General features: G+C 42.2%; 1 protein-coding gene and 1 pseudogene across 1 annotated transcript in view; one reads left to right on the forward strand and one right to left on the reverse strand.

Moving 5' to 3' along the window:
* Positions 1-6,588, reverse strand: part of PRKCB (protein kinase C beta) — a 396,523-nt gene that overhangs the window by 20,451 nt on the left and 369,484 nt on the right. The window lies entirely within an intron of this gene.
* On the forward strand, positions 1,996-2,451 carry LOC106734844 (60S ribosomal protein L35a pseudogene; annotated as a pseudogene).

The following is a 6,588-nucleotide window of genomic DNA, read 5'->3' on the forward strand; positions in this document are numbered from 1 at the left end:
ACCCCCCCCTCCCTTTTTCAGTAGACATTACTTACAGAATGGGACATCATTGGGAGTTGCAATGTGTCCAAGAAGGCCTTGGGAGTAACACCACAGAGGGAAGTAATCCCAAGGGTTGTAAAGAAATAGACTACTGTCATTAAGACCATAGATCTAGCCACATCTGGACACTTGATTTTTTTTTTCCCTTAAAAGGCTGTTTAAATCAGGTTCCCATTTGGAACAATAGAAGTTGTGCTTAATTCAGAGAAAAGCTGTAGACATAGACTAGACCGGGGAGATAAATGTACATAAGAAGATGGGAGGACAGTTTCTAGAGCAGGGGTGCAGGGTATACCCTATATTAAGTGAGGAAAAGAAAGATTATTTGCTGAGACATGGAGGTAAGGAGGCTGAGGAAGTCAAAAGAGTATGCAGGTATAGGGAGGGGGTGTAGCAAGTTGAGGGTCACCCACCCACGATCACTTGCAGGCTTCGATTTTCCCCATGACTTAAGAATGGGCTATCAGCTGAGACCAAAAGGATGGAAAATTTAGTACAGAGAACTTCAAAAAAGAGATTTGGGAACTTGCCTAGGGGACTCAGAGGGATTGAATGGGAAGGCTAAAGGCCCTGGTGAGATCTGAGGGCCTGTATCTGTGGAGGCTTAGAGGGGTCCTTACTGCTCATCTTACTCAGACACAAAGCAGCAAAACAGTGTTGAGTCTTGGGTCCATTCAATTCAATTCACATTCTTTCAATCTGACCCAGCCTCCCTGGATCCATTTGGTCATCTTCTTATCTTCTCTCACTCTTTGCTCTGTAGCTTTCTGGAGTAAGCATTACAACCGGGGCAGGGTTGGCAACAGAATTCGAGGAGCTAAACTTCACGAATATCCACACAAAAGAGTCCATCACCCAGGAAAGTATTTAAACTTAGAATTGGACAAAGAACAGTTTAAATCCCACAGTTGTACTGCCGTTTTTGGTAGATAAACAAAGAAACATTAGAGTGGACAAGAGCATTAGCTCTGGAGGTAAACAAATAAGACTTTAAGTTGAATTGGCACTCAGACTTACTAGCTGTGTGACTATGGGTAAGTTACTTAGCCTCTCTGTTTCCTACGTGTCAAAAAAGGAGCAGTAATACTACCATAGGATTCTTAAGAGGATGAAAATGAGAGCAATAAAATAAGTAGAGCTCCACTCTATAGTAAAATCAAATAACCTAACAGAACATGCCTGACACATTTTAAACTTATTATTGTGAATAGTGTTATTAAGAAAGTACTATATCTTTTAAGTGTAATGCCATTGTGGTTCCCCCCCCCCCAGTTCTCTATATACCCTGTGGAAGTCATTTAACACCTATAGATGTCAACTCATCTGTAGAGTGGAGGAGTTAAAAATCTACTTTGAAGATTATCTTTCAATTATTTTCTTTTCTTTAATTTACCAGGGTGCGCTTATGAGAGAGAAAGAGAGAAAGAAGGAGAAAGAGTGATAAAGTACCACATGGGACATGGTCACACTGCAATCTTTTTTCCATTTTCCCCTCCTTTTGGGATTTTGGGCATGCACACACACGTGCCTGGTGTGTTTTTCAAGCCACTGGGTCCTGGACTTGAACTGTTCAGTTGGTTATGTGATATCCAGTCACCTTAACCACCTCACCACGGGCTGGCCCATCTTTGAATTCTTGACTTCTATAAATATTTTATTTCAGTAGTTATAGCCTGACATATCCTAATAGTTTCATGCCCTCTCCCAGCATGTAACCATCCCGTCTACAATTCATTTTAAACTGTTGGTTTTTCTGCCAGGACAGCTCAAAGGCAGGCACCTGAGAAGTGATTTAGGAACTTCCCTCGGCCCAGGAACCTGATAATTCCAACTATCTAAAGGGAGCCCAGTTTGATCTGCAGTTTAAATGGGTTCTCTATGAGTGACTGAATAGATAAAAAGATAAGCAGATAGACAGACTCTAGCTATGTGTCCTAAATGACTCTTGCCTATTTTGTTATTCAGCATTTGTATGTAGTGTAATACTTATATTAAGAACCCTGCAGCTTTCTTTTCTCTTTCCGCCATCTTGGAGCCTGTGGAGGCCTCTGGAAACAGGACTTCTAAAAGGCAACTATGGCTAAAAGGCTGTGGTCCAAGGCTATTTTTGCTGGCTATAAGTGGGGGCTCAGGAACCAAAGGGAGCACACAGCTCTTCTTAAAATTGAAGGTTTTTATGCATGAGATGAAACGGAATTCTATTTAGGCAAGAGCTGTGCTTATGTGTACAAAGCAAAAACCAACATAGTAACTCCTGGTGGCAAACCAAATAAAACCAGAGTAATCTGGGGAAAGGTTACCCATGCACATGTTAACAGTGGCATGATCCGAGCCAAATTCCAAAGCAACCTTCCTGCTAAGGCCATTGGACACAGAATCCGTGTGATGCTATACCCCTCAAGGATTTAAAACAATGAAACGTAAATGAATAAAAATGGATTTTTGTTGGAAAAAAAAAGAAAGAAAGAAAGAAAGAACCCTGCAAACTCCACACTCTGGATAACCAGAACGACCAGAACTGAGCAGGGGGAAAGGTCTACTCTCTGATGAACCTCTCTTGGGTATCTCATTTCAGATGCTGTCATCTCTCACTTCCACGGGTTAGTCAATGTCTGCTGTCTTCGTCAGCCTCTAAATCAAAGCCTTAAGGAACAAGTGAGATTTGCATCTTTTACAATCCTGCCAGTGAACTGTAAAAGGTGTGAATATGTTACTTGTTTGTTGTAATATTTTAAAATAAATTTTAAATAATTTGAATTGCAAGAATGCTCAGTCTTTTCTTCTTCTTCTTCTTCTTCTTATGTAATAGACACTATTAGATAGTGTTATGGTTTCTTTTGTTAGTGAAATCACAAATCTTACCAGAGATTCAGGCTTCTAATCATCTCTCCAAGAATTTTAGACAGTGCAAAATCCAGGGTTCAAGTCCTAGATTCTCCACCTTCTAGATCCTGAGCAAAGGCCTTAACCTTTCCAAGCTCCATTCCCTCATTTGTAATACAGTGATAAGGACACCTACCTCATAGAATTGTTGTGAGAATTAAATAAGGTAATGCATGCAAGACACTTAAAACAGTGCCTAGCACAGACAAGAGCTCAATATTTTTTCCAATATGTTTGAATAGTACAGCTTTTATGAGAATTATTTTAAATCACAATTTTCAAAATGTATTGTTCTCTTGAGTGTTGAGCACTTTGGGGGTGTTAGGTTCTATGCCTAAAAACATCATATTGAATAAAAGTTAGATCCCTTTCTTACGCCTTGCATTTGGATTTTTAATAGCAAACATACAAAGGTTACACTTTCTGGCTTCAATTCAGAAATGTCAGCACATCAAACACACACATTCAGACACACACACGGAGACACTTACTCACACAGTGTAAAGGGCAATTGGGTTTGGAGGAGAATGTCGCATGAACAGAATTGCAGCTCATTAAAGCAGAACTTGAAGCTTTTGACCTCAGCTACATAAACAATGTTTTCAGATGGAAGAATTACCAAGACAAACCAAGTTCTGTGAGTATGATTCAGTTTCTGAAGCTGTTCAGCATTTCGATGCTCAGAGGCTATGGGCAATGGAATGTGATTAACCCATGGAATATTTTGGAAATGATACTAAGGTAGAATGGAACAAGGTGCTTTGCTTTTTGAGCTGCATGACTGCCAGACTTGCCTGATGGGTAGATTCTTCAAAACCACAGGGCTTTATGTAAAGATAAGAATAGGTAAACGTGAACAGAAATTATTACAATCATACCGGCCTGCCACATAGGCTAGAATGGAAGAACAGAGGAAGAACACATGCTGATTATGTGACTGGATGGTTGCCCATGTGACAGAGCAGGGAGGGAGGGAAAGCTCTTCTTTATTTCTACTTCTCATCTGCCTGTATGCCTCAACCCCTGCCCAGAGAGAACTGACAATCGTACTGGCCATATGTTAGAACAATTGGTGCTCAGACTCATGATACTTTAGAACAGTAGAGCAAGCCACATTTACTATGGGCATATTCCTGTACACACACTCTTGCACTTAAGACTCCATGGACTGTAATGAAGCACAATAGTCTTGTGGCCTACTTATCTTCCTCTCCCTCTTCAATTCATTACTTCTATGCTGCTAGCTCGGTAAGCTGATCCAAAGGTTACCTCTTTAGGGCAGCTGAAGCTTTGAGCCCCAGGCCACTGTCCCTACCTAGTTTTCACAGCAAGCCCTGCATTAGGTGTTACAGACACTACTGGGAACTTCTCAGAGGAAAGATGACAGGACTTTGCAAAGGCAACTCACGATACTACATGAAAGCTATCAAAGACTCAGCAAGGAATTTCAAGTTAAATGTATTGTGCTAGCTTATCTTGTACTGTGACACTATAGCACCACGTATTACAAATTCCGCAATGAAACATGCTCAGCCATGACATGGGCTAGATTTATCGTCCAGCATAGCACAGAAGAGCTCTAAGCTGGGTCACTCAGACACAAGGGAACTCCCTGATCACAACCCTTAGCACCCGGAATCTCCTGCTCTGCCATATCCTTTCCATTGACAGAAGAAAACATAACTGACTGCACAATCATGACCTGCTCCATGCCCTGCAAGCCAGCACTCTGAGCTACACAAGCATTCCAGACAATCTGTTTTATTAGTTCATCCTGCTCCTACCAGGACCAAAATCTTGGCTACCATTATTTATACCCAAGGAGTAATGATGCAGGCTGGTTGAAGGAACTTATGTTCACCTGTTCTTTTATGCTCCTACGGAGAAATTACTGAGTGTCTACACAGTGCCAAGAACTAGACAGGGACTGGGGTGCTAAAATTAGCACAACCTGGGGGATCTCAAACAGCTCCAACCTGTCCAGGTTCCCATCATCTATTGTCTAAATTATTGTAAGAGCCTCCCTGATTTCACCCTGGCTCCTGCAGCATCATCCTTTTGATTTTTTATTATATTTTCTTTGCTATAGGGCGTGTGCACTTGCCAGAGAGAAAGAAAGCAAAAAATCACACCCCCCTCCCCAGGAGTGATGGGCACACTGCAATCCCTTCTCCTCCATTCTCCTCTTGGAATTTTGGGCACACACGCCCATGGGCCCAGAGTTTTAAGCTGCCGGATCTGGGATTTGAATCACCATTATAGCATCTGCTGGTCCTCAATGTGGTCCTCTTAAATCAAGTCAGATCATGTTATTCCTCTGCTCAAGAGTTGTAATAAAAGCCAAAGATCCTACAGTGGCCTGAACCATTTGTCTCTCCTATGGCCTCCCTAGTCTCATTTTATTCTCCTTCTTACCCACTCAACTCAGCCACCTGGATTCTTTGCTCTCTCTTGCACATGCCAGGCAAGCTCCTGACTCAGAGCCTTTGCACCTGCTACTACCATTCCAACTATCCCCCAACCCAGCCATATACATGGCTCACTCTCATCCTCACCTTCTTCCTACATTTGCTGAAACTTCACTTTCTCAGTGATCTTTTCTTCATCTGTATTTAAGTCTGACCTCTCCCTGACCTGGCTCTCCAATCATCCCTGCTTTAGTTTCCACCATAATGTTTATCAACTTCTAATACTGTATATTTCAGTGGTTTCTATGTTTACTTATTTATTTTTAAAAAGGCTTTTCTTTTGCAGTTTATTTATTCTGCAAGTGAGTGAGACAGAGGTATAGTACTTCCAACAGGGTTTTGATGCCAGCATAGTCAGAGAAGTCTCTGGACTTGAACAGGCAACCTTCCTATGTGAGTCCAGCCTCACAGGGTGGTGCATTTTACCACTGCACTACTTTTCAGCCTGTTACTATGTTTATTGTTTGTCTGCTCACTCTAGAGTATGAGCTCCACAAGGGCAGGGATTTTTTTTTTCTGTTTTTATTGCTGTGTTTCCAGTACCTGGAGCAGTACCTAACCTAATCGCCTGCTGAATGGATGACCCAGCACCCAGCAACGTCCATGTTGCCTGACAACGTCCGCACCGGAAGACAGAACCAGCACATGCCTCTCCCCTACCCATTGCTTCACCATGCACTTAGCTACATACTTTGCCCTTCAGTGCACAAACTACTACTTCCTCCCACTGCACACTGACCCACTACAGCCTGCTGTGTGTTCCAAACCACATTTCACCAGAACATTCTGTATCTGACCTTGTACATCCCTTCATTCCAGCTCTCAGTTATCCTGACTTCAGCAGAGTCTGCCATACAACCCATGGGCCTACTACACTCTACAGCACCTTTGTGTTCTAGCCTCTGCAACACAAAGTGGAGTGAATTGAAATCTGCATTTTAACCAGAGACCCAGGTGACTTATGTGCACACAACAAAATTTAAGAAGCACTGGTAGGCTACATGATGCACCCATAGCCCAGGACTGGACTGTGCAAGAACCAAAGTCTACCCAAAGTCCAGCAATTCACTGCATTGCACCTTCAGATCCTTCACCCAGGACACTCTACCAGTGGATACCACACAACCCATGGTACCACAACAGTTTGCAATTTGGCAGCTAAATTAAAGCCCTTTATAAATAGGATAGTAACTTA

The sequence above is a fragment of the Tupaia chinensis genome, unplaced genomic scaffold (assembly GCF_000334495.1).
Source record: "Tupaia chinensis unplaced genomic scaffold, TupChi_1.0 Scaffold000231_2, whole genome shotgun sequence".
In the NCBI taxonomy this organism is placed as follows: domain Eukaryota; kingdom Metazoa; phylum Chordata; class Mammalia; order Scandentia; family Tupaiidae; genus Tupaia; species Tupaia belangeri.